Raw genomic sequence first — 27124 nt, 5'->3', positions numbered from 1 at the left:
CCAAGCCTCCTCAATTTTCTCCATAATGTTGGTCGATCTACCCGATCGAACGCCGTGGAATAGTCTATAAATGCTGCGTAGACGACCTGGGTTTTTCGGGTTACGTATTTATCTAGAGTGACCTGAATAACTGCGATATTGTCTGTTACAGAATGTTCAGGTCTAAAACCGGCTTGGAACATGGGTATCAGACCTAACGAGAATGCCCATTCTTTCAGGCGATCTAGTACTTCTGCTGCAAATACTTTTCCTACGTCGTCCATGAGTGCTATTTAACGATAGTTCCCGGCTTGAATTCTGCTTCCCTTTTTGTGAATGGGAATGATAATGCTCCCCTGCCACGATTTAGGTATTTGTCCAGTATCAAAAATGTAGTTATAGAGGGGGTATAACAGCTGACTCCATTCCTTTGGGTAAGCTTGCAATACCTTGATCGGGATCTGGTCCGGGCCAGAGGCACCAGTGCTTCTGGCTTTTTGGATACTCAATTCAACAGATATAGCTGTGGTTTTGGTTATTGGACTTTTATCTTTTCCTGTGATGTTAACCTCGCTATTTTCATATGATTTTATTATATTTGCTTTGTAAAGATCTGTCAAATAAGTTTCCCAGTCGTTCGGAGGTACCGGTATAGTTTGCAGTAGAAGATGCGTCTCTGTTTGCTTGTTATCATAATAGTGCTTTTGTGATATATGATGTGACAGGCTGGAGAGGATTTAGGTATCCAATCTGTGGTTAAGTGCATTAATGCATGATCACTCTCTTGACTGAACTGGGTAAGCAATTGCGTAATTGTGTCCGGCAGATCCATACTGCCGATGATGTAGTCTATAATTGATAGGGACCCGCTGCCCCGTCTAGTGTAATTAGCCGGGATATCCCCTTCCGTATTGCCGTTCAATATTACCCCATTTAGATTCGTCAACGCTGTAATTAGCAGTTTACCTCTTTTGTCAGATTGTATACCCTCAGGAAAAAGTGGAATTGTAGTTTCCATGGATTCTTCTAGGAAAAGTTTTGCCCATTTGTTGATTTCAGTGTTGGAGATTTTGATATTGAAATCTCCCACAATTAAGAAGGACAAAAAAAGATGGTCTTCTGTTATCTTCCTGATATTTTCCATGATATCTATAAATGTAGTATCCAGTTTTTTGCCTGGAGGGGCATATACGTTAAAGAGGAGGATTGCCTTTAGGGGAGCTGTGCTATGTGTTTTTACGGACATTTTGATGCACTGTAAATTTTCTGATTTAGTATATACTATTTCCTGCTCCCACAAATATTCTTCCCTCAATAATATAGCCAAACCACCTTTAGCGTGACCTCGTTTGGTAGGTATTGCAGGGATTTCATGTACATAATAGCCTTAATGGGTGAAGGGTTCAGTCGCCCACGTCTCTTGTAGGATCAGAATATCGGGCAGATTACTCGTGGCTACAGACAATTTATCCTTAGATCTACCAGCGATATTCCAAGATGTAATTTTTAGACCAGTGCTAAACAGATTGTTGTAGAGTGGTCGTAACTTTGTGGCTATTCAAAGTCTCAGAAATCCAAGCCCAAGACTTTATACTGTTGCTATTATCAGATTCTTTTGGAACATGGTACCAGACAGCCCTTTGTCCTTTATCCACCCGGATTTTCATATTTTCTTGTCCTGTAAAGTGTAATCCTGAGTACGTGGTTCCTGGAACTCTTGTCACATCAGAATTGTGCTGGGATTTTTTGACCTGTGAATTTAAGATTGCTCGTATTTGATCATTGCACCAAGTTGGAATTTTATTTACCGTTGGTTCCATTCTTTCAACTACATCATATCCATGTTTATGTAGTGTCTCCTTTTCGTTGAGTATTATCCCTGGAAGAACTGATGACCAGAATGTTACAGTCACTAGTTTGATATTGTCTTGCTTGGGAAAGATCACTAGATCAAGTTTGCTGCTGGTCATTGATTGTAAAGGTCTTATGTGATGTAAAAGATCTATAATCCTTCTTCTATTGAGTGGAGCTGAGTCGGTAGGGAAAAGTTCCTCAAATTGGAGGGTTTTAGAGTATGTTTCTTCTCCCTTTTGTCTAGGCCTGTAGTTATCTTCCCTAGCACTTTGATTTATTTGTGTGGAGAGTCTGGTTGGAACATACTCTTCTGCTCTTGGGTCCAAGGGTGGCATCTTTTCTTCAAGATTTTTGTTATTAATTTCTAGCTTTTCAATTGTTTGAGACTTTGTTGTGTCATCATGTTGTTCCTCTTCGGGTTTATATATAGTGACTGTTTTTTGAAATTTTAGTTTACGGGTTTTCTTTTTTTGAATCCTTCTTACTGATTTTTTCTTCCTTCCTCCTTTTTTATTTTCCGTTTTCTTATTAGTTATCATTTCTCCATTTCCTAGGCTTGATATATCTTTTGTGTGTGTTTCCCGAGTATCTTGTACAGAATCATGTTTGGATTTATTTATTGTACTTGTTTTTGTGAATATTGGGAATTGTTTTACTTTTTGTTGAGGTTTCTCTTTAAATAGGTTTTTTAGAGAGTATATTACTGTATCGTTTAAGTTATCCGACTGCTGTTTTTGTTGTATTTGGATATCTGTTATTTGAGTTCCAAACTCACGTTTTATTTTCTCATGTCCTTTGTTGTAATCTTTTAAAATATCCTTTTGCACGTGTTTGATTTTTGTTAGCGGATCACTTTTCTCTGTTTTTGAAGAATCTTTTTTCTTTTTTTCTTCAACTAGATGTTTTAATATCCCAATTTGAACATCCAAGGTTTGATCGGAGTTTTCTAAGATATTTCCCAGGAAAGAGAGAACTGATTCCAGAATTTCTTGAAGCGAAAAGAGAGCCTTAGACATTGGTGTAGCTGTATGAATATTGATATTATTATTTTTGAGGTTGAAGGGGTCCAACGAGAAGTCAAGTGTGACAGTTTTAGGAGATGTTTTTTGCTGAATACTATTGGTTGGCCCAAATTCTGACTTTTGTGTCAGTACGTTTGATTTGTTAGTGCATGATTCCTCGTGAAGCAGTGTGCTCACACTATTTTTTATAGGAGTAGAGGTTTTTAAATGAGTCAATTCGTGATCCGAATTTTGTAGATCTTTTGGGGTGCAAAATAATTTGTTCCTTGCATCTGGTTCAAAATGACACAGTTTTTGTTGCTGGCTAGGTGTCATTGGGGTACTTTCTGCTATTCTAGTGGTTACTGATGAATTGAGAGATATATCTTTTCCTGTTGTGTGTGTTTCTTGTTCCTCTTTAACTGTAAGAGTGGAAAAATATGTACTGATTGCCGGCGTGTAAATTATACGACCATGTTTTATAGCTTTATCGGAGGATTTCCGTACAGCATTCTCCGTACCCATTCTTTTCATGAATATTGTGCGTGATCGCAGTTTTTTAAATCCCATTTCTTATCCGATTATCGGTTTTACTTGATTTCTGTATCGCTTAATTTGCCAAGAATAAGATGAAGGTGGTATTGCTGTTGGGAGATTCTTGGCGTTCCCCTACCACCCTTCTCTTCACTCGCAATATGTGTGATAGTGGAGAAGACCTGACTCTCGTACATCCACAGAGATTTCCAAGTTGGGGCGTAGATAGAAGGGGGGGTGGCCCGTCCCGTCCTCGTACGGCCACAGACGGCCACAGACGGCCACAGACGGCCACAGACGGCCACAGACGGCCACAGACGGCCACAGACGGTCCCGCCCTTGTCCCGGCGCACTCCCGCGCAGCGGAAGTCCTATGCGAGATTTATTGGAGTCTTAATGAAGGGGGTGTGGCTGACAGGGAGAGCGGCCCAGGTGACTCGGGCGGGTCCGCAGCAGGGACTCCTGGAACTCGGAGTCCAGCAAAGCACACGCTTGCAGCCCTGCAGCACTAACCAGCAACACTGTCCACACAAGTATCCCCTCCTCTGTAATCTCCTGACAGCAAGCGCTGCGAAGCGGGACCCGCGGAGCGGGTCCTGCGAGCAGTAGAATTTCACTGGGTGGGCGCTCTGGAGATACAAGGCGCTAGGGAGCCTCAGTGCAAGCAAACAGGATATCAGGATACCAACAGGCAGGAACAGTTCAGAATGAAACAATCCCACGTAGGAGACGAGTCCGGTATGCAGGCTTACCACAGGGGGCGTGGCTGACAGGGAGAGCAGCCCAGGTGACTCGGGCGGGTCCGCAGTAGGGACTCCTGGAACTCGGAGTCCAGCAAACCACACGCTCGCAGCCCTGCAGCACTAACCAGCAACACTGTCCACACAAGTATCCCCTCCTCTGTAATCTCCTGGCAGCAAGCGCTGCGAAGCGGGACCCGCGGAGCGGGTCCTGCGAGCAGTAGAATTTCACTGGGTGGGCGCTCTGGAGATACAAGGCGCTAGGGAGCCTCAGTGCAAGCAAACAGGATATCAGGATACCAACAGGCAGGAACAGTTCAGAATGTAGTAAAGTGCCAGCGCAATAAGTGCATTTGAGAAAGTGCCGCTTCAATAAAAACAGGTTTGCGTTAAAAAAAAAAAACAGGGGATTAGTCATGTTGATAGTTCGGGCTATGCCTGTGATGTGGTCAGTATCACTCAGTGGGGTTCAAAGTGGCCGATTGCTTTCAGCATGGTCCTCCACGGAGTGAAAATCAAGGCATGGCAGGGGGCGACATGACATTTGGGTAAAATTCAGGGGCCTTGATTATGGCCCTTCTGGTTGAATTGGACCAGAAGACGCGGCATGTTATTCGTCCTCACCAGATGTCTGGAGCAGTGCTTGAGCTGTGTACGACCGCTGTTACCGAACTGGACACGGAACACGCTTTCTCACGAAACCGACTAATTACGAATCGCATCGACCCCGCCTTTCTTGAGCCCTCATTATTGCTGGATCATATATTCGGATACGTAAGATCCGTGAAAGGTCTTAATCGCGACAGTAAGATCCGTGAAAGGTTTTAATCGCAACAGATAAGAGCGCTGTGGTGAGCTTCCTCCAGTGACTCGCCTATTTGAACAACATTCAGTTGAGTGCATAGGGGCACCCATTGCAAAAATATTACAGTCCTGATGATGGTCTTTTAGACTTCTGCAACCAAGACCGAAACGTCGACCCTATCGTCAACTCCAAAGCAATCCATCTGCATCAAGAGTTAACCATCGCACATTACTGGGACTTGGTTACTTTTCACCAATCACAGGAGCTGTTATGAACTGACTTGTTGATGTCTGTATACTTCTGTTCAGAACATTTTTGCTGAGACTGATTTGTTCACCATATCCCCGTATATTAATTTGTTGATCTATTCAATACAATACTTTCAGATAAAATGACCTTTCCGTGTGCTTCTTCCCCTTCTCTCGCTTGTCATTAAGTGTCTTAACTATATAAAAGCTGTAGTGTTGTCCTATGGATACATTGGGGTTAGATTCTTGATAACTAACTGACAAGATTTACAAAATGAATAGACAAACGAAATCCCTTGTAGCTATTCCATACCTTAACTGTTCATTGCCCAAGCCTACAATGGTTGATTGGGTTACCCATTTCTCTTTCACGTTTTGGGCTGTGTAGGAGGGATGTATGACGTTACAACGCATGCTTTTACCACACATGCCTTTACAATGCGGTTTTTACAACGCATGCCTTTACAACGCCTAGTGCTTTGGGGCGCTGGGTAGTGAATAGTTTAATTTACTATTCCAACTCCAGTCCCCGTGGATAGTAGGGAAGGTGTTGGATAGTACATTAAACCTATTCCCTATCCTAGAGCGCCCCCCAGCGCAATGCGTTGTAATGGCTTGCGTTGTAAAAGTTGCGTTGTTATGGTAGTGCGTTGTAAAAGTTTTGTTGTAAAGGTTGTTTACCGTGTAGGAGCAATCATCGGATGGAGCAGGCGAGAACTTGGTGCAAGCATGCTTTGAATCTCGGTACTCGAGGCGCTACTGTGATCAACCAGAGACTCTCGGTGGCCACCACGGCGGGTCACCGCCAGTCACTCACAAAGGGCGTCCGCAGAAATTTTTCCAGGGGGGGCAAAATGTTAACTCATCACCATCCTCCGACATGATTCGTGCCAGGTGGGGTACACGAAACACTGGGGCGCAGAACTAGGATAGACTCAATTAAATGCCAGGAATCCAGGACATGTGACTGACCCTGCCACGGGCCAAAAAACACCACCTGTAGAGAAAATGCTAAACTTTCTGACAAGGTGCTTTATCTCTGTCTGCTAGGTGTGCAGACTTCAGGGTCCTTGATCCAACACCAATCAAGGCTGTCTTCAGCACGATTCGATTTTCATCAGAATACTTTAAAACAGCCTATGATTAAAGCACCAGATGAAATATACTGTATGCACAGAGTATGTTAGGGATTATTTGTAGCACACATATTTACCAATATTGCCTCCTTGGTGCTAGAATTCATGATAACTTTTATCCAAAGTTAAAGCACAACGTCAAAGTTAGTAATAAATAATGCAGCAATCACACACGCTAGTGATTTGACAGTGGCTTCTCCGTTTACTAGAATTCCCCGGGCATTGCTACATTTTACACACATTCAATTAATTTATACAAAATAAAATTTATAGGTCCAAATGTTAGCTATATTTTTGAAAAGAAACTTAGAGTCCCTCTACGTGTAGTCAATGTCAAACTGACATCGTGCGCAGGTTTAGGGATACAATAATGGCCAGCTCCCTTATGCGGAAGCCCGGCACCGTAAATGAGTGGCACATGCGGCACCTGCAGCTGCGCCACATCACAGGTCCAGGGATGCTGAGTCTTACACAGTGGTTGAAGTGGGGGAGAAAAGTAGGGGAACTGTGGGCGGAGAATCAGATGGCAGGAATAACCCAAGGATTGGATATGTGGGTGGAGCCGAGGTGTGGCTAGAATGCGCAGACATCCCAATTTTTAGTATTTGTTTGGCATTTCACTGCCCAGTTTAATCAACCAATGGATACACATGATTATAAAGGTTATAATGAGTAATTGACATTAAAATATATTCACAAAGTGGGATATGCTTCTAATCACAGAATTTACCAAATAAGATAAAATGTGCAAATACAAGCACTTTGTCTCCGAGCCATGGAGTTTCTGTCATCAGCACTTCACCCTTTTTCAACAACAGCAGTTCAAACATGAATGGCAAAATATCCTAGTTTGCAAATGTTTTCTCTAAAATTATGGCTCTGCCATATTTGCCTCATAATGCAAGATCTGCTGCATGATCTGACCATTTAAACTAATAAACCGTTTGTAGCTAAAACATATCAAAAGTTAATATAAAATGTGACTTGTGTTGCTGCGGAGTGGATGGCCTATTGTAAAGGTTGACTGGTCACCTTTCTCACTGCTGCATTTGTATGTTACACTGGTACTAATAAGGCAAAATCTTTCCAGAGACTGTTAGCATGTGCACACACGTCAAAATAATAAAATATCTGAAAATATACTGCATTACACTGCAGCCTTTTTTTAATGCATAATTTAGACAACACTACGTCATAATGTTGTCATCCTTTGCTGCATAATTAATTTCAGTGGCCCCACAGCAGGCAGCACATGTTAAAAGGGCCTGTGAATGAATCAGGGAGACTGTGACGTTTGCGAACTTAGTTTGGTGTGTGCAAATCCTGCATTGCCAATCCCTGGTGAATTGCAGCTACTGCTGCTGAAACAAGGCCAAATGAGGTACCTATGGGTGAGGCAGACTGGCATCAAGGGCAGGGCCAGCCATAGCACTGGTGGTGTCCTGTGCATTAATGTTTGTTAGTGCCCCCAATGACCACCCTTTAACTGTGCCACCCAAGTCTCCATAACCACTCTCTCTCAGATGCATTTAATTTGATTTACAGCACCACTCATACAATTGTAGGGTGTCAGAGCACTTTACATCACACACATTACACAAAGACAAACAATATGTGTGTAAATCACTGTATAGAAAATGTTACATAAGACAAGGACTACAAGGTGTAGGAGTCACATGACAACCATACTAGTAGCCCGTATAGTTTTAAAGTGATTGGTCTGGAGAAGCACAATACCCGGAATTTAAAACGTAATATCATGGTTGGGGGTTCTCCTTAATAATCAGAATTGATTTTTGTCCAAAAGAACACTTTTTGGGACATTATGATAATCAAAGACTGGGGGACGGGGGGGAACATAACGCTCGAATGTATACCTTGCAGTTTGTATGCAGCTCTTAGATGACAGTTAATAGCTCACTGTTCTACGTTAGAATTTTAACTTATAAACTGCAAGTAACAAAAGGATCTCTGCAAAAGCAGTAGCCCACTGGCCTATTTACATTATGTGCACTTTGTGATCTGCATGGGGCATGTTCTTTGCAGCCGGTACCTTAACCCTCTGAGCTACCTTTCCATGAGTCAAAACTTCCACTAGACAAAATTCTGATTTCTCTCTAGGAAGAACATTAATCACCAGAGTCATCGTGACATTTTTATTGTTGCCTTACATTTCTGGAAGCCAGGAAGGAGGCAGCAAGCGTAAAACCATAATATACTTGCTAACATGATGCCTTCACCTAAAGTCAGCACCTGGTGCGATCACACTGGTTGTACCGCACTAGAGCTGGCCCTTCTCAAGGGTTTTGTGACCTCAGTGACTGTTGTTCTAGGGTGTGCTGCTTCATAGGCCTGCCTGCAAGACTGGAGGTGAACTTCAGCATGGATAGTGGTGGACAAGCCTTGAAGGTTAACCTACACTTGTCATGCTAGGGTCCGCCTGCTGGTGCGAAGACACCAGGACTTCTAAGGTGTTGCGAAGCCTTCTAAGGTCTAGCATGTGATTGTGCTCTCGCAAGAGAGTGGTCTGGTGGGCTGGTTATTAAGGAGGAACCTGGCTCCCAGTTCGAAATTCAGCAGTTCTGACCATAGTGCCACATCCTCTCCCACACTGAACACCGTACTGCCCCACTGAGAAACTTCCACTGCTTTCAACTACAACCCAATTGTTGCCCGCTATAAACACCTGGATGCGCAATTTAAATTACGCACTGGACAAGAATAATATGCGGCCTACAAAAAAAAAAGGAACAACATCCTGGAAGTAGCAAACACTTATAGGGAATGCAAAATTTAGCAAACCATGGGAAATGTAAGCAGGAACAACATGGTTACCTTAATGCTTTTACAGTCACTATTCAGAAATCAGTGAGTGCTTTTGCCTGAAAAGTTAAGGACACGACTACAGGGCCCTGAATGGACCCATTTCAATGGCCATTGCTTATATCCTTAAAAAATGTAAGCAGTATGGTAAAAAAAACACATCCCTGGACGCAGAGCCGCAGCACACATTTTGTTTTCCAATCCACACATTTTGGTACCTCCAGGATTGGTGCACTAGTTCCAAGTCCAGGGAAAACAAAGACAAGAAAACAAAAATAGCGCTTCACTGGCAAACTCTGTAAAAGTGGCGCTAATGTGTTTCAGTGTGAATACAATCAGTTTGGCCAGTTTCCTACCACTCTGTCTTACTTTATTTAGTTATTTATCTATTTTTCATATTTTTAGCCTTTTATTCCCAATGCTGCACTTTGGAATTAAAATGTCAAAAAAATACTACATTTCCAGCAAAAGCGTCTTTCTTTTTTGGATCCATTTCACAGGGAAGCAAATAAAAGAAAGAGAGGAAAGAGAGTGAGAACCCGGTCGAAGAAAGAGAGTGAGAACCCTGTCTTGAAGTCTCAGTTTTCTTGGGTGTCCGCAGTGGGGGTAAGGAGGGTCGCTCCAGGGGAGGGCAAGCGCCCCCTCTTGCCCCCCCCTGCGGACGCCCATGCTCACAACCCTGCCTGGCCCGTGCGGCTTCTCCCACGCGGACTCCAGTGCCCACCGCCCCCCTCCGCTGTCACCAGCCGCATCTTAAAACAGTGGAAACATCCCACGTGGCCATCCGGTGCCAGGGTCCACCTGCCCCGGGCAGTGCCCTCCGGCGTGCACGCGCTCTTCATTACAATGGGCGCTCTTTCCTTGGATACCTCCTTGAACTTGTAGGGATACTGCAGAGAATTGGAAACCTTTCTGGTTCATCAAGACTGTGCCCAGTTAGGCCATGCATGACGTCAGTTTCCGAAACAGTAGTGCCAAGAAGCCTGGATCCAGTCCAGAAGGGCAGGGTATCAAAGGAGACAAGTGTGAACACATTTAATGACATTTAACTGTTATCCAGCAGTCGTGGGCTGGCTGATGCCCACGAGGATGACTCGGGATATAGCGCCTCCGGTGAGGGTTCGTCCCCTAATGTCTGGGAGCTACAGGCCCGTGGAAATCTGTCAATACAAACCCTGGCAGTTTCTCTCTTCGTGGAAAGTAAAGTGGAGAAGACGCTCAAAAAACTGCCTATTTGAAGCTCGGTTTGAATAATGGGACCTGGGGGCCCACTTAAAATGGGAAACTACATGTCCCAGCATGCCAAGTGTTGGAGGCTGGCATGCTAGGCGTGGCAGGAGGCCAGCCTCTTGACAGGGGGCCCTGGGTAGGTATTTGATCATGAGGCCTGGGCAGGCCTAGGCCTGAACCTTCATTCGCCAGGAAGGGCTGAGACAGCCAACACTGACTTGCATAAATGCATCTTTACCAAAGCAAACCTTTCCCGTCTTCCTCCAGAGATGCAGCGCCCAGACTCTGCAGAAACGTCTCCCGGTGCTCGGCGCTGTGGGCCGGGCGCGTGGAAGTCCATCCAACATTCATTTTTTTTGTTTCTGGACAATATGATGTGGTTTTTTTTTTAGTTAACACTTATTCGGTGATTCCTCGAAGGTGTCAAGCAGGCGCTGTGGCTCGTCCCAATGTCTGAACAGCCGGCTTCGAGGCGCTATGCAATAAATGTAAAGCTTTGTCACACAGGGGGGATACGGGAGGCCATTACATGGCTAGGAAGCCCCCCGGCTTCGCTTTCATGCATTAGTGGCGAAGTGGAAGGCAGCTTCTGGCTGTGAAGACGGGCTCTGCGGCACAGATGCCCCCGGAGGTGGCTCACAGTGGGTCTGTCTGCGGGGTTAGAAGTGAGGAGGGTCTGGCAGGGGTGCCGCGACACGACAGAGGCTCTGCCGGCCCCTGCCAGCATTGCAGATGGCACCGGCTCACCATCTGGAAACTCCTCGGCAGCCCTCGCTCCGTAGGTGACTCGGGCTGGCAGCTGGGCTCACAACAGGCTCTACCAGCTCTGCGGGTGGCACTGGACTGCACTCCCGGCGCACCACAGGCGGCACGGTGGCACGGTTCTGCAAACTGGCTACGCGCAGCACAGTGGGCACACCGAAGGCCGTGGCGTGCGGTCTGAGCCTGTCAGACTGTACCAGCTCTGCGGGTGCAACTGGCGGGCTGTGCCAGCTCTGAGGGTGGCAAGGGCCCGCAATCTGGGCACACCACAGGCAGTGCCAGCTCAGAGGGTGGCAAGGGCCCGCAATCTGGGCACACCACAGGCAGTGCCAGCTCAGAGGGTGGCAAGGGCCCGCAATCTGTGGACACAGTCTTTACCAGCTCTGCAGGTGGCAAGGGCCCGCGATCTGACTGTGGACACCACGTGCGGTGCCAGCTGAGGGTGGCAAGGGCCCGCAATCTGGGCATACCACAGGCTCAAGCAGCTCTGAGGGTGGCAAGGGTCCGCAATATGTGGACGCCACGAGCTTTCTAGCTGTGCAGGTTGGAAGAGCCCGCAGTCTAAGGACACCACGGGCTGTGCCAGCTCTGAGGTTGGCAAGGGCCCGCAATCTGTGGTCTCCACAGGCCATGCCAGCTCTGACGTTGGCAAGGGCCCGTATCTGGGCAAACCTCGGGCTGTACAGGCTCTGAGGGTGGCATAGGCCCGCGATCTGTGGACACCACCGGCTGTGCCAGCTCTGAGGTTGGCAAGGGCCCGCATCTGGGCACACCTCTGGCTGTAAAGCGCACTGACGTCCTAGGTGTCCGCGTCAGAGCGCTCGCCCGCTCCCACGGACTCCACGCGGGCAGCATCGAGATGAAAGCGCCGCGCCAGGGCTCAGACTCCGCCGGGGCCCGGCAGGGAGGGCGCGCCCTGCCCCCCCCCCCCCCCCTCCCCCCGGTAGCGCGCGCTGCGCCCACAGCCCCGGCAGCAGCAAACACGCCAGAAATGTGCGGATTGTTTGTCAAGGTTAGGTCGTTTCGTTTTCAAGACAGAAAATATTTAATTAAAGACTGGATTCAAAAAGAAGCAACAAGCGCCTTGAAGCCCCTCTCCAAAGGACTGACTTCCGGCTTCTGTAAAGCGCCACGCATGAACGGCCTACTGTGAACGGCTGCAGCTGAGCCAATAATCAGGGCTCAGTGGGCCCTCAGGACTCTGGGCCCCGGTGCCACTGCACCTGCCGCACCAACGGAAGCTACGTCCCTGAACGAACTAGGAAAGAGAAACCCGCCCGTGCAGTGTAAGCGCTGGGGAGGATAGAGGCCCTCTGGGACCCCCTGCTCGTGGGGGGGGGGGGGGGGGGGGGGCGAGGCTGGCCGAGAGAGGCGCTGTCATCGCGGCAGTATTCTAGCGCTTGAAGCACTCCGCCTGTGTTCGGCGCTGTACGGTGCAGTACGCCAGCATCTGGGCAGTACGGGGTCGGGTACAGATGTGTGCGCTGGAATGTTTAAGGGCCCTGGGCGCTGCCCTGTCAGTGGGGCTCCTCTGTACTATGACAAACACCACACCTTGCCTATGTGTGGGTGTGAGGGCAGAGCACGTCACGGCTGCCACAAAGCCGCCTCTAACGCACTGCTCCCCACTTTACCGCAGGGGTGCGCAGGACCCATGCTGCATGCACCGGGGCCTGGGGGCGTGGCCTCGGGAATATACACCTGCCTGAAGCCCGCGTCGCCTGCACTAGCGCTATACAAAGCGCCAAGTCACAAAATCAGAAAAAATGTAAACGTGACAAGAGGCCTGAAATCCGAGCAGCGCAGCTGCCCCTGAGTGTGATGTGAGCTGACAGGGCAGGGCAGGGTAGAGCAGAGACTGCCCTCAGCTGAGAGGCCCCCTGGAGCCTGGGATCGGGAGTGCAGCAGAGACTGCTCTCAGCTGAGAGGCCCCCTGGAGCCTGGGATCGGGAGTGCAGCAGAGACTGCTCTCAGCTGAGGCCCCTGGAGCCTGGGATCGGGAGTGCAGCAGAGACTGCTCTCAGCTGAGAGGCCTCTGGTATACAATACAGACCAGGAGTGCAGCAGAGACTGCTCTCAGCTGAGAGGCCCCTGGAGCCTGGGATCGGGAGTGCAGCAGAGACTGCTCTCAGCTGAGAGGCCCCCTGGAGCCTGGGATCGGGAGTGCAGCAGAGACTGCTCTCAGCTGAGAGGCCCCCTGGAGCCTGGGATCGGGAGTGCAGCAGAGACTGCTCTCAGCTGAGAGGCCCCCTGGAGCCTGGGATCGGGAGTGCAGCAGAGACTGCTCTCAGCTGAGAGGCCTTGGAGTCTGGGATCGGGAGTGCAGCAGAGACTGCTCTCAGCTGAGAGGCCCTGGAGTCTGGGATCGGGAGTGCAGCAGAGACTGCTCTCAGCTGAGAGGCCTTGGAGTCTGGGATCGGGAGTGCAGCAGAGACTGCTCTCAGCTGAGAGGCCCTGGAGTCTGGGATCGGGAGTGCAGCAGAGACTGCTCTCAGCTGAGAGGCCCCTGGAGCCTGGGATCGGGAGTGCAGCAGAGACTGCTCTCAGCTGAGAGGCCCCCTGGAGCCTGGGATCGGGAGTGCAGCAGAGACTGCTCTCAGCTGAGAGGCCCCCTGGAGCCTGGGATCGGGAGTGCAGCAGAGACTGCTCTCAGCTGAGAGGCCCCCTGGAGCCTGGGATCGGGAGTGCAGCAGAGACTGCTCTCAGCTGAGAGGCCCCTGGAGTCTGGGCTCGGGAGTGCAGCAGAGACTGCTCTCAGCTGAGAGGCCCCCTGGAGCCTGGGATCGGGAGTGCAGCAGAGACTGCTCTCAGCTGAGGCCCCTGGAGCCTGGGATCGGGAGTGCAGCAGAGACTGCTCTCAGCTGAGAGGCCCCCTGGAGCCTGGGATCGGGAGTGCAGCAGAGACTGCTCTCAGCTGAGAGGCCCCCTGGAGCCTGGGATCGGGAGTGCAGCAGAGACTGCTCTCAGCTGAGAGGCCCCCTGGAGCCTGGGATCGGGAGTGCAGCAGAGACTGCTCTCAGCTGAGAGGCCCCCTGGAGCCTGGGATCGGGCTGAGAGGCCCCTGGAGTCTGGGATCGGGAGTGCAGCAGAGACTGCTCTCAGCTGAGAGGCCCCTGGAGTCTGGGATCGGGAGTGCAGCAGAGACTGCTCTCAGCTGAGAGGCCCCCTGGAGCCTGGGATCGGGAGTGAAGCAGAGACTGCTCTCAGCTGAGAGGCCCCTGGAGTCTGGGCTCGGGAGTGCAGCAGAGACTGCTCTCAGCTGAGAGGCCCCCTGGAGCCTGGGATCGGGAGTGCAGCAGAGACTGCTCTCAGCTGAGAGGCCCCTGGAGTCTGGGATCGGGAGTGCAGCAGAGACTGCTCTCAGCTGAGAGGCCCCCTGGAGCCTGGGATCGGGAGTGCAGCAGAGACTGCTCTCAGCTGAGAGGCCCCTGGAGCCTGGGATCGGGAGTGCAGCAGAGACTGCTCTCAGCTGAGAGGCCCCCTGGAGCCTGGGATCGGGAGTGCAGCAGAGACTGCTCTCAGCTGAGAGGCCCTGGAGTCTGGGATCGGGAGTGCAGCAGAGACTGCTCTCAGCTGAGAGGCCTTGGAGTCTGGGATCGGGAGTGCAGCAGAGACTGCTCTCAGCTGAGAGGCCCCTGGAGCCTGGGATCGGGAGTGCAGCAGAGACTGCTCTCAGCTGAGAGGCCCCCTGGAGCCTGGGATCGGGAGTGCAGCAGAGACTGCTCTCAGCTGAGAGGCCCCCTGGAGCCTGGGATCGGGAGTGCAGCAGAGACTGCTCTCAGCTGAGAGGCCCCCTGGAGCCTGGGATCGGGCTGAGAGGCCCCTGGAGTCTGGGATCGGGAGTGCAGCAGAGACTGCTCTCAGCTGAGAGGCCCCTGGAGTCTGGGATCGGGAGTGCAGCAGAGACTGCTCTCAGCTGAGAGGCCCCCTGGAGCCTGGGATCGGGAGTGAAGCAGAGACTGCTCTCAGCTGAGAGGCCCCTGGAGTCTGGGCTCGGGAGTGCAGCAGAGACTGCTCTCAGCTGAGAGGCCCTGTTGGACAGGCCACGTGAAGGGCCGCCCCCCCTCTGCCCGACCAGGCCCGAGCCCGGTCCCTCAAGTGTCACACACCACCACTTCACGTTTTCCGTCCCCTCCGGGACCCTTGCCTCTGAACATATCGACCTCGTGGGCCCGATCCACCACTGGCCCGCGCGCCCGCCTGGGCGCCATCTTGGACACTCCGCCACGAGGCCGCGTGGCTCCCAATCAACCCCAACCCTGGGCTTGGCCAGGCCTCAGACATCCCGGCACCACCATCCACCCAGGAGGTGAGCGGACTACTTGGCAGGTCAATGGGAGAAAGAGGTGTCGATGGCTCTCCCCCGCCAGGTGCCGCTCGCCCACAACCTCCCCGGGCGCTGGCTCCACCCCCCTGCTGGGTGTCTGGACCCCTTCATCCCGGACCACCCCGACCTCCAAGTGCGAGGGTCCGGACATCAAAGGGCACCAGCCCTATAACTGGGGCAGCTCCAGAGCAGGAGGGCAGTTGTATCCTGGAGTCGAGAGACGCAGTGAAGAACTCATCCCTGACGGACTACTGGCGCTGCCGTAGCCCTGCCTTGAGAACCATCGTCCTGCCTGCTGGCGCTGCCGCAACCTTCGTAACCTTCATCGTCGTCGGGACCTGCTGGCGTGGCCGCGGACCGTTTGTAACCACCATCTTCATCGGGACCTGCTGGCTCCGCCGCGGACCGTCGCTTCCTTCATCCATCTCGGGACCTGCTGGCTCCGCCGCGGCCCGATCATCTAGAACGCCGAGCTCGAGGATTGAGAGCTATTTTCATCTATTGGTAATAAGACTGTCCCGCTACCCTTTTCCCCAATCCAGAGACCAGAATCGAGGGGACCCCTGAGTCCAGACCTCCTTGTATCATCTTACCGTACCTAAAGAATTGCTGATAAAGTATCGTTGAACCTTATCCTGGTGTGGTGTCCGTCTGTGGGGGGGAAGTTACTTGCCTGTACGATCGCTGGAGACGGCTCTCCCCGGAGACCTCTCCCCTTATCCTCGGCCGACCCTCCCGGTCCGTCTAACATTGGTGGCCAGCGGCGCGATCCGAATCACCGCATAATCGTACAGAGAGTAGCTCACCCCACGACGAAATCACAATGACAACCAAAGAAAGCGGATCCACCGAGAAATTTCAGATGGAGAAACTGGACGAATACAGCCATCGTGAACTAAAACAATTCTGCATCGAACTAGGTATCGCTACCACCGGTCTAAGTACCAAAGACGATTTCAAGCATGCCCTAGAGTCCTGGGCAGAAACCGGGGCCGTTGGAACCACCGACCAAAACATCGCAGCAGTAGAAAAAAACACCACGGCCCCCGAGGAGCGAAGGACGGGTCTCTCGCAAGACGAGATCCAGGAACGAGAAAAAACACGACTACATGAACTTGAAATGATCCGGCTCAAAATGGAGGTTGAACTTAAATTGGCCGAACAAAAGATAAGCTTAGAGCACCTGCGTCTCCGAGAAGAAAGAGAGGAAAAACAGAGACAAAGGGAGCTCGAGGAAAAGAGGCTGGCGTATGAACACGAGTGCAAACTAGCTGAGATAGACTTACGCAAGCAGAACAAAGAATTAGGGGTGCCCGAGCGACCCCGCGACCCAGGGGCAACAGAGAAAAAGGTACACATCCCCAAGGATGTCGTTCGAGAATACTTCCGAGAGGACGACATCCAGCAATGGTTCAAGGCCTACGAAATCGCTATGACCGCCCACCGGATCGATCGAAGCGACTGGGGAGCCGGTCTATGGGGGAGATTCCTCAATGAGGGCCGCGATGCCCTGCTACAGCTCCCGGACCATCAGATGACTTCCTATGACCACATGAAAGCTGCCCTCCTCACCCGCTATGGGCTCACACCCGAAATGTACCGTCAGAGGTTCCGAGACTGCACCCGCATCCCGGGTACAACTTGGGTGGACTACGTGAACTATTTTAGCCGAGCCTTCGAGGGCTGGATCAAGGGAAGCAATGTCACAACTTACGAACAACTCTTCAATCTCATGGTGTGGGAGCATCTATCAAACCATTGCTTCATTGAGCTCCGGCAGCACCTCCTCGACAGCAAATTGACTGATCCACGGCAGCTCGCAGCCGAGGCTGACCGTTGGGAAATCACCAGAGTGGGCCGAAATGGATCCTATGAACAGAACCGGAACAACAACGGTCAGCACCGTCCCCGAGGAGGAGGAGGGGGCCAAGGGCGAGGAAGAGACAACGCTCCGGTCGCCCCCGCTACCAGCACCACCCCCCCGGCCAACCGGGGCAGCACCCCGGCGCGACCGGGATACAGAGCCAATGTCACGTGTCACCGATGCCAACGAGTCGGCCACTATGCCAACGACCCAAATTGCCCACAGTACCAGAGCCCAAGACCCCGCCAAGTGGCCGCTGCTGCCCTAGGGGAAGAACAGATCTCCGAGGAGCAGGAAGAATATGAACAAGAGCATCAAGAATGGGAGCCAGCCGCCATGACTTTAGCATGCTTAGGGGGGAAAGACATGGTCCCGCGGGTCCCCCTACCCGCTAACACCCGGAAGTACAGCCAATGGGTGAGCATCAATGGACGCCAGGCCGAAGCCCTCCGTGACACCGGGGCCAGTGTAACAGCCGTCCGCTGTCACCTGGTGACCCCAGAACAGTTCATACCAAACATTCTCTGCCCTGTCCGTTCAGCCGATAACTCGGAAAGTCTGTGTCGGATGGCCTGCGTCCCTTTCGAATGGGGAGGGGTCTCCGGCATGTTGAAAGTAACGGTCCGAGATGATGCTCCCGTAGACTGTCTCCTGGGAAATGACCTTGAAAGCTCCCCGTGGGCCGCCGTAGAGAGGAGAGAGCACCTGGGGATGCTGGGCATCCCGGACTGGGCGTGCGTCACCACCCGGTCCATGGCCGCCCGTGTCAATCCCCGACAAGAGGAACCCGAATGGCCGGCGCCTCCTCCCCCGGTCGCCCCCGTCGAAGACACCGACCGTGCCGTCCCCCCAGAACCAGCTCAACCTCCGGACCTCGCTGGCCTTGACCAGTGGCATCAAGAGGGGGGGCCCACACAGGAACAGTTTCGCCAAGAGCAAAAGACCTGTCCCTCCCTCGAGGGACTCCGCCAACAAGCCCTCGCCCAGAGCGCAGGGGATACCTCCGGAACACATTGGGTCTACTGGGACAATGATCTGCTATACAGTGAACAAAGGATCGCGGAGTTGGGGGCCAGCCGAGTGCTAGTGGTGCCCCTCCGTTTTAGAGACTTCTTGCTAAACCTGGCCCACGATGTCCCCCTGGCTGGACACCTGGGTCAGGATAAAACCTACAGCCGCCTAGTAACCCACTTCTTCTGGCCCAAAATGAGGAATGATGTACTCCAGCATTGCCGATCTTGTCCCACGTGCCAAGCCAGTGGAAAGAGCGGCCGCAAACTAAAAGCCCCCCTGCAACCATTTCCCGTGGTCACCACCCCGTTCGAGAGGGTCGGGATAGACATTGTGGGGCCCCTGGACCCCCGTACAAAACAAGGACATCGGTTCATCCTGGTCCTGGTGGACCACGCCACCCGCTACCCCGAGGCTGTTCCCCTGCGAACTGTGACAGCCCCGGTGGTCGGCCGGGCCCTGATGGGGATCTTCTCCCGTGTGGGCTTCCCCCGAGAAGTCGTCAGCGACAGAGGCACGAACTTTATTTCCAAATATATGAAGTCCCTCTGGCAACAGTGTGGGGTCACCTACCGATTCACGACCCCCTATCACCCTCAAGGAAACGGACTCGTTGAGCGGTTCAACCGCACGCTCAAAGGGATGATTGGGCGGTTGGAAGAGCCCCTCCGTCGCCAGTGGGATGTGCTGCTGCCGTGCCTCCTCTTCGCATATCGAGAGGTCCCCCAGAAGTCCCTCGGCTTCAGCCCGTTTGAATTATTGTATGGACACCCCGTACGGGGCCCGCTCAGTCTAGTCAAGGAAGGCTGGGAGATGCCCCCTCTAAAGAACCCTCCAGATGTCTTCAAATACCTCCTAACCCTCCGCAACCAGACCCGACGGTTCAGAGAGCTGGCTAAAGCAAACTTGGAGGCCAGTCAAGAGGACATGAAAAAATGGTATGACCAGAATGCCTCCTCCATCGAATTTGAACCTGGACAACAGGTATGGGTGATGTCCCCCACCGAACCCTGCGCCCTGCAAGACAAGTGGACTGGGCCCTTCAAAGTAGTCGAGCGCAAGGGTCCTGTCACCTATCTCATCGACATGGAATCTTCACGGAACCCCCTCCGAGTCCTCCACGCTAATAGACTGAAACCCCACTTTGTGCGTTCAGAACTCAGCCTCCTGATGGCCACAGACAATGGAGCCGAAGAAGACTCCGAACCCCTCCCTGACCTCCTACGGACTCGGGAGAAAGATGGCTCCATGGATGGGGTCCGACTCTCGGAGGCCCTCACCCTAGAACAACGCCAAGAATGTCGAGACCTTCTGTTGCAGTTCGCCAGCCTGTTTTCCCTCACCCCAGGTGTCACCTCCTGGTGTGTGCACGACGTGGACACAGGGGACAGCCCCCCTATCCGCCACCGGGCCTACCGCGTACCAGATCGGGTACGGGCCTGCATCCAGGGAGAAGTAATCAAAATGCTCACGCTCGGGGTCATCGAGCCCTCAGACAGCCCCTGGGCCAGCCCAGTAGTACTGGTCCCCAAAGCAGCCACTCCCGGCACCACACCGGAACTCCGGTTCTGCGTTGACTACCGGGGCTTGAATGCGGTCACCAGAACGGACGCACATCCCATCCCCCGAGCAGACGAGCTAATTGACCGCTTGGGAGCTGCCCGCTACCTCAGTATTTTCGACCTGACGGCGGGCTACTGGCAGATCGGCCTCACACCCCGGGCCCAAGAACGATCTGCATTTTCCACTCCTGATGGCCATTATCATTTCAAGGTCATGCCCTTCGGCATGAAGAATGCTTCAGCAACATTTCAGCGGCTCGTCAATCAGGTCTTGGCCGGGCTCGAAAGATTCAGCGCCGCCTACCTAGACGACATCGCTGTGTACAGCCACCATTGGTCCGAGCACCTCCACCACCTCCGCGCGGTGCTACAGGCCCTTCAGCGAGCTGGCCTCACGATCAAGGCCAGCAAATGCCAAATTGGTCAGGGATCCGTAACCTACCTCGGACACCAGGTGGGAAGCGGCCTGGTGGCCCCTCTGCAGCTCAAGATTGCCGCCATCCAGTCCTGGCAGCCCCCCATCACCCAGACCGAGGTACGCGCCTTTCTGGGACTCACGGGCTATTACAGACGGTTCGTGAAAGACTATGGTACCATAGTGGGGCCCCTCACAGAACTCACGTCCAAAAATCAACCCACGAAGGTCAACTGGACCCCAGATTGTCAAACAGCCTTCGAACAACTGAAGGCCGCCATGTGCTCCGCCCCTGTGCTCCAGGCCCCCGACTACAGCCGGGAATTCGTCGTCCAGACGGATGCCTCCGACCACGGCATTGGGGCGGTCCTGTCTCAATTGAACACCGAAGGCCTTGATCAGCCAGTGGCCTTCATCAGCAGGCGACTCCTACCTCGAGAACAACGCTGGAGCACCATCGAGAGGGAGGCCTTCGCCGTGGTATGGGCCCTCAAAAAACTCCGGCCCTACCTCTTTGGCACACACTTTCGGGTGCAGACAGACCATCGACCCCTGCAGTGGCTGATGCAGATGCGGGGGGAGAACCCAAAACTACTACGTTGGTCCATCTCCCTACAAGGGATGGACTTCACTGTTGAACACCGGCCTGGGCCAGATCACGCCAACGCGGATGGCCTGTCCCGCTTTTTCCGCCTCGACGAGGAGAGTCCCCAAGAGGATGGGTGACTCTCCCCGCCTTCAGCTGGGGGGGACGCATGTTGGACAGGCCACGTGAAGGGCCGCCCCCCCTCTGCCCGACCAGGCCCGAGCCCGGTCCCTCAAGTGTCACACACCACCACTTCACGTTTTCCGTCCCCTCCGGGACCCTTGCCTCTGAACATATCGACCTCGTGGGCCCGATCCACCACTGGCCCGCGCGCCCGCCTGGGCGCCATCTTGGACACTCCGCCACGAGGCCGCGTGGCTCCCAATCAACCCCAACCCTGGGCTTGGCCAGGCCTCAGACATCCCGGCACCACCATCCACCCAGGAGGTGAGCGGACTACTTGGCAGGTCAATGGGAGAAAGAGGTGTCGATGGCTCTCCCCCGCCAGGTGCCGCTCGCCCACAACCTCCCCGGGCGCTGGCTCCACCCCCCTGCTGGGTGTCTGGACCCCTTCATCCCGGACCACCCCGACCTCCAAGTGCGAGGGTCCGGACATCAAAGGGCACCAGCCCTATAACTGGGGCAGCTCCAGAGCAGGAGGGCAGTTGTATCCTGGAGTCGAGAGACGCAGTGAAGAACTCATCCCTGACGGACTACTGGCGCTGCCGTAGCCCTGCCTTGAGAACCATCGTCCTGCCTGCTGGCGCTGCCGCAACCTTCGTAACCTTCATCGTCGTCGGGACCTGCTGGCGTGGCCGCGGACCGTTTGTAACCACCATCTTCATCGGGACCTGCTGGCTCCGCCGCGGACCGTCGCTTCCTTCATCCATCTCGGGACCTGCTGGCTCCGCCGCGGCCCGATCATCTAGAACGCCGAGCTCGAGGATTGAGAGCTATTTTCATCTATTGGTAATAAGACTGTCCCGCTACCCTTTTCCCCAATCCAGAGACCAGAATCGAGGGGACCCCTGAGTCCAGACCTCCTTGTATCATCTTACCGTACCTAAAGAATTGCTGATAAAGTATCGTTGAACCTTATCCTGGTGTGGTGTCCGTCTGTGGGGGGGAAGTTACTTGCCTGTACGATCGCTGGAGACGGCTCTCCCCGGAGACCTCTCCCCTTATCCTCGGCCGACCCTCCCGGTCCGTCTAACAGGCCCCCTGGAGCCTGGGATCGGGAGTGCAGCAGAGACTGCTCTCAGCTGAGAGGCCCCTGGAGTCTGGGATCGGGAGTGCAGCAGAGACTGCTCTCAGCTGAGAGGCCCCCTGGAGCCTGGGATCGGGAGTGCAGCAGAGACTGCTCTCAGCTGAGAGGCCCCTGGAGTCTGGGATCGGGAGTGCAGCAGAGACTGCTCTCAGCTGAGAGGCCCCCTGGAGCCTGGGATCGGGAGTGCAGCAGAGACTGCTCTCAGCTGAGAGGCCCCTGGAGTCTGGGATTGGGAGTGCAGAAGAGACTGCTCTCAGCTGAGAGGCCCTGGAACATGGGATCGGGAGTGCAGCAGAGACTGCTCTCAGCTGAGAGGCCCCTGGAGCCTGGGATCGGGAGTGCAGCAGAGACTGCTCTCAGCTGAGAGGCCCCTGGAGCCTGGGATCGGGAGTGCAGCAGAGACTGCTCTCAGCTGAGAGGCCCCCTGGAGCCTGGGATCGGGAGTGCAGCAGAGACTGCTCTCAGCTGAGAGGCCCCCTGGAGCCTGGGATCGGGAGTGCAGCAGAGACTGCTCTCAGCTGAGAGGCCCCCTGGAGCCTGGGATCGGGCTGAGAGGCCCCTGGAGCCTGGGATCGGGAGTGCAGCAGAGACTGCTCTCAGCTGAGAGGCCCCTGGAGTCTGGGATCGGGAGTGCAGCAGAGACTGCTCTCAGCTGAGAGGCCCCCTGGAGCCTGGGATCGGGAGTGAAGCAGAGACTGCTCTCAGCTGAGAGGCCCCTGGAGTCTGGGCTCGGGAGTGCAGCAGAGACTGCTCTCAGCTGAGAGGCCCCCTGGAGCCTGGGATCGGGAGTGCAGCAGAGACTGCTCTCAGCTGAGAGGCCCCTGGAGTCTGGGATCGGGAGTGCAGCAGAGACTGCTCTCAGCTGAGAGGCCCCCTGGAGCCTGGGATCGGGAGTGCAGCAGAGACTGCTCTCAGCTGAGAGGCCCCTGGAGTCTGGGATCGGGAGTGCAGCAGAGACTGCTCTCAGCTGAGAGGCCCCCTGGAGCCTGGGATCGGGAGTGCAGCAGAGACTGCTCTCAGCTGAGAGGCCCCTGGAGTCTGGGATTGGGAGTGCAGAAGAGACTGCTCTCAGCTAAGAGGCCCTGGAACATGGGATCGGGAGTGCAGCAGAGACTGCTCTCAGCTGAGAGGCCCCTGGAGCCTGGGATCGGGAGTGCAGCAGAGACTGCTCTCAGCTGAGAGGCCCCCTGGAGCCTGGGATCGGGCTGAGAGGCCCCTGGAGTCTGGGATCGGGAGTGCAGCAGAGACTGCTCTCGGCTGAGAGGCCCCAGGTACAGAGACCGAAGCACAGAGTGAGGACAGACAAACAGACACAGGAGTATCTGCAGATGGACAGCGCACGGTCTGGCATTGACAACGCCAGTTCCGGTGTCCTCGAGACATGGGCACAGACCTGCCTCGAGTGCACAGAGGGCCCCGGCAACCAAGGACAGACAGACAGGACAGACTGACAGACACTCGAGTCCAAGCGCATATGCTGAGTGGAGGAGGTTTAGAGATGGGGTCTGGGCGGAGAGACAAACACCAGGGAGGCAGGGACAGAGTGCAGGAGTTCAGACAGACAGACAGTCAGACGGGCCAGGCACCTGCAGACGTAGTGACAGAGGCCCGTGGACGTAAGGACGGAACAAGACACACCGACAGGGGCAGGAGGAAGCAGGGGCCTAGGACTGCAGGGGCAGGAACACGAAGGGGCCTAGGGTAGGAGGGGCAGGTACAAGCAGGGGCCTGGGGAGGGGCAGGAACAAGCAGGGGCCTGGGGGAGGGGCAGGTACAAGCAGGGGCCTAGGGGAGGGGGCAGGTACAAGCCGGGGCCTAGGGGAGGGGGCAGGTACAAGCCGGGGCCTAAGGCAGTAGGGGCAGGTACAAGCCGGGGCCTAGGGGAGGGGGCAGGTACAAGCCGGGGCCTAAGGCAGTAGGGGCAGGTACAAGCCGGGGCCTAGGGGAGGGGGCAGGTACAAGCAGGGGCCTAGGGCAGTAGGGACAGGTACAAGCCGGGGCCTAGGGGAGGGGGCAGGTACAAGCAGGGGCCTAGGGGAGGGGGCAGGTACAAGCAGGGGCCTAGGGGAGGGGGCAGGTACAAGCCGGGGCCTAAGGCAGTAGGGGCAGGTACAAGCCGGGGCCTAGGGGAGGGGGCAGGTACAAGCCGGGGCCTAAGGCAGGTACAAGCAGGGGTCTAGGGCAGTAGGGACAGGTACACGCAGGGGTCTAGGGCAGTAGGGACAGGTACAAGCAGGGGCCTAGGGCAGTAGGGACAGGTACAAGCAGGGGCCTAGGGCATTAGGGACAGGTACAAGCAGGGGCCTAGGGCAGTAGGGACAGGTACAAGCAGGGGCCTAGGGCAGCAGGGGCAGGTACAAGCAGGGGCCTAGGGGAGGGGGCAGGTACAAGCTGGGGCCTGGGGCAGTAGGGGCAGGTACAAGCGAGGGCCTAGTGCTGCAGGGGCAGGAACAAGCAGGGGCATAGGGGAGGGGGCAGGTACAACCAGGGGCCTAGGGGAGGGGGCAGGGACAAGCAGGGACCTAGGGCAGCGACTACAAGGGGCAGGAACACGCAGGTGCCTTGGGGAGGGGGTAGGTACAAGCCGGGGCCTAAGGCAGCAGGGGCAGGTACAAGCAGGGGCCTGGGGGAGGGGCAGGTACAAGCAGGGACCTAGGGCAGCAGGGGCAGGTACAAGCAGGGGCCTAGGGCAGCAGGGGCAGGTACAAGCAGGGGCCTGGGGGGGGGGGGCAGGTACGAGCAGGGGCCTAGGGCAGCAGGGGCAGGTACAAGCAGGGGCCTAGGGCAGCAGGGGCAGGTACAAGCAGGGGCCTGGGGGGGGGCAGGTACAAGCAGGGGCCTAGGGCAGCAGGGGCAGGTACAAGCAGGGGTCTAGGGCAGCAGGGGCAGGTACAAGCAGGGGCCTAAGGGAGGGGCAGGTACAAGCAGGGACCTAGGGCAGCAGGGGCAGGTACAAGCAGGGGCCTGGGGGGGGGGGCAGGTACAAGCAGGGGCCTAGGACAGAAGGGGCAGGAACAAGCAGGGGCCTAGGGCAGCAGGGGCAGGTACAAGCAGGGGCCTAAGGGAGGGGCAGGTACAAGCAGGGACCTAGGGCAGCAGGGGCAGGTACAAGCAGGGGCCTAGGGCAGCAGGGGCAGGTACAAGCAGGGGCCTAAGGGAGGGGCAGGTACAAGCAGGGACCTAGGGCAGCAGGGGCAGGTACAAGCAGGGGCCTAAGGGAGGGGCAGGTACAAGCAGGGACCTAGGGCAGCAGGGGCAGGCATAAACTGGGGCCTCGGGTGGAGGGGAGGGACAGCAATAAGCAGGGGCTTAGGGGAGCAGGGGCAGGCAGGGGCCTAGGAAAGGGGGGGGCTGGTACAAGCGGGGGCTGCGTGCGCAGCATCGCGCGAGGATAGACACTAAAACGACGCCCACTGACAGAAGGTGCAGGAACAGGTGATCTCACATGGATGCTGCATGAAAGCAGGTAGATTGAGAGAGCCTAGGGGTCAGAGGTGACACGGGGCACAGGGCACCAGTGAACGGAGACAGACACGTGGAGGCACAGAGTCATATATACATGGGGCTGCCAGATACAACAGCATAGATCATAGACTGGGGCGTCATGACACAGGCACGGGTGTCACCCCCACCCCCAAGCACTCTCCGCTCCTGCCCCCCCCTACCCTCTGTCCCTACCCTGCCCCTGCCCGGGCACCAGTCTTGCCCCCTCCCCGGATCTCTCGCTGCCCGGTGCCAGCCTGCCCCACCTTCCTTCACTGCCAGCCCCCCCTCAGGCAGCCCTCGGGGGCCCGCAGCACAGACACGAACCCAAGCCCCCACCCAACACCTCTCCTCCAATGCCAGACGCCAGAGTGGGGGCGGGTGTGGGGGTGAGAAGCATGTAGGAGGGGGCACTTTAAAGACATGCTGCAGAGAATAATCAGTGTTTACAAGTAAAAGCAGCAACATGGCACCGCCAGCACCACCACCCCCCCCCCCCCCCCCTCCTCATGAGATGGAATGAAACAAGAAGAGAGAAGCGCTGAAAGTACAAAAAGACTGAAGTACGAGAAGGAAACACAACCACACAAACAAGCAGGCAACAAAACCAAAAGAAGTAATCGTATTCTGCATAATAAGTACCATAGCAGCGCGTCCTCCTGTCCAGGGCTGAGTCTGGGGTCCTCGAGGCAGGGTACAGCCCGGGTGGGCTCTGTTCGGGGGGGCGGTGATCTCGGCGCTGCCGCTGAGCCCCGGCTGGAGTTGTGCAGAACAGGAGGCAATGCTGAGCGAGCTCTCTCCTCCCTCCCTCTCTCACCACAGGCCTGACAGTGAGGGGGAGGAGGCGGGCTTTAAAGACACAGCGCGTCCTCTGCTCCCTCCTCACACTGGCTTAACACTTTGCAGGAACGTGCCACGCACGGCGCAGTCAGAGACACCTTTTAACAAAGTGCCGGAGAAAACACGCCGCGAAGAGGCACCTCCGGAAAGAGCCAAAACACTTCACCCATTCCAAACACACCTCATGCACAGACAGACGCTACTGTGTGCTGCAGAAAGTATCCATACATTGCAAAAGACTCAATAAACAAAACATAAAAAGTTTTAAGCCCACTTGATTGCAATGGAAAAAAAATACTGCAATGCACAAACACTTCACGAGGAGCAAAATCACCTTTTATGCATTTCAAAACTTCACTTATTGGGAAAAAATATATTAAAAAAGTGTTAAAACACTTCAAGCTTTCCAAAACAACGTCAAACAAAGCAAACAATACAAAACACATAAAATGTAAATATAATGAAAAAACACTTTCCTACTCTGCAAGAACATACTTCTTACAAAATCGCCCTCCATGCAAGTCAAACATATGGGTACAGTGTAATAAAAACATCTTTACTTTTTGCGAAAATACTTTAAGCATTGCAATACACCTTCAGGCAGAGCAAAAACAGTTTCAGGTTTGTTGCAAACTGTTAATATGCTACCAAACAGAT

General features: G+C 54.3%; 1 protein-coding gene across 2 annotated transcripts in view; it reads right to left on the bottom strand.

Moving 5' to 3' along the window:
• The window catches only part of TSC22D4 (TSC22 domain family member 4), a 364865-nt gene extending 338443 nt beyond the window's left edge, over positions 1-26422 (bottom strand). For both annotated transcript variants that reach the window (XM_086946196.1, XM_086946197.1), the window contains exon 1: positions 26270-26422. The gene's annotated coding sequence lies outside the window, so the exon portion shown is untranslated. The remainder of the gene's footprint in view (positions 1-26269) is intronic.
• Positions 26423-27124: the final 702 nt, after the last annotated feature.

This window comes from Lissotriton vulgaris, chromosome 12 (genome assembly GCF_964263255.1).
Source record: "Lissotriton vulgaris chromosome 12, aLisVul1.2, whole genome shotgun sequence".
NCBI lineage: Eukaryota > Metazoa > Chordata > Amphibia > Caudata > Salamandridae > Lissotriton > Lissotriton vulgaris.
The sequence above is the reverse complement of the archived record's forward strand: the minus strand, read 5'-3'. Positions and strand labels throughout refer to the sequence as shown.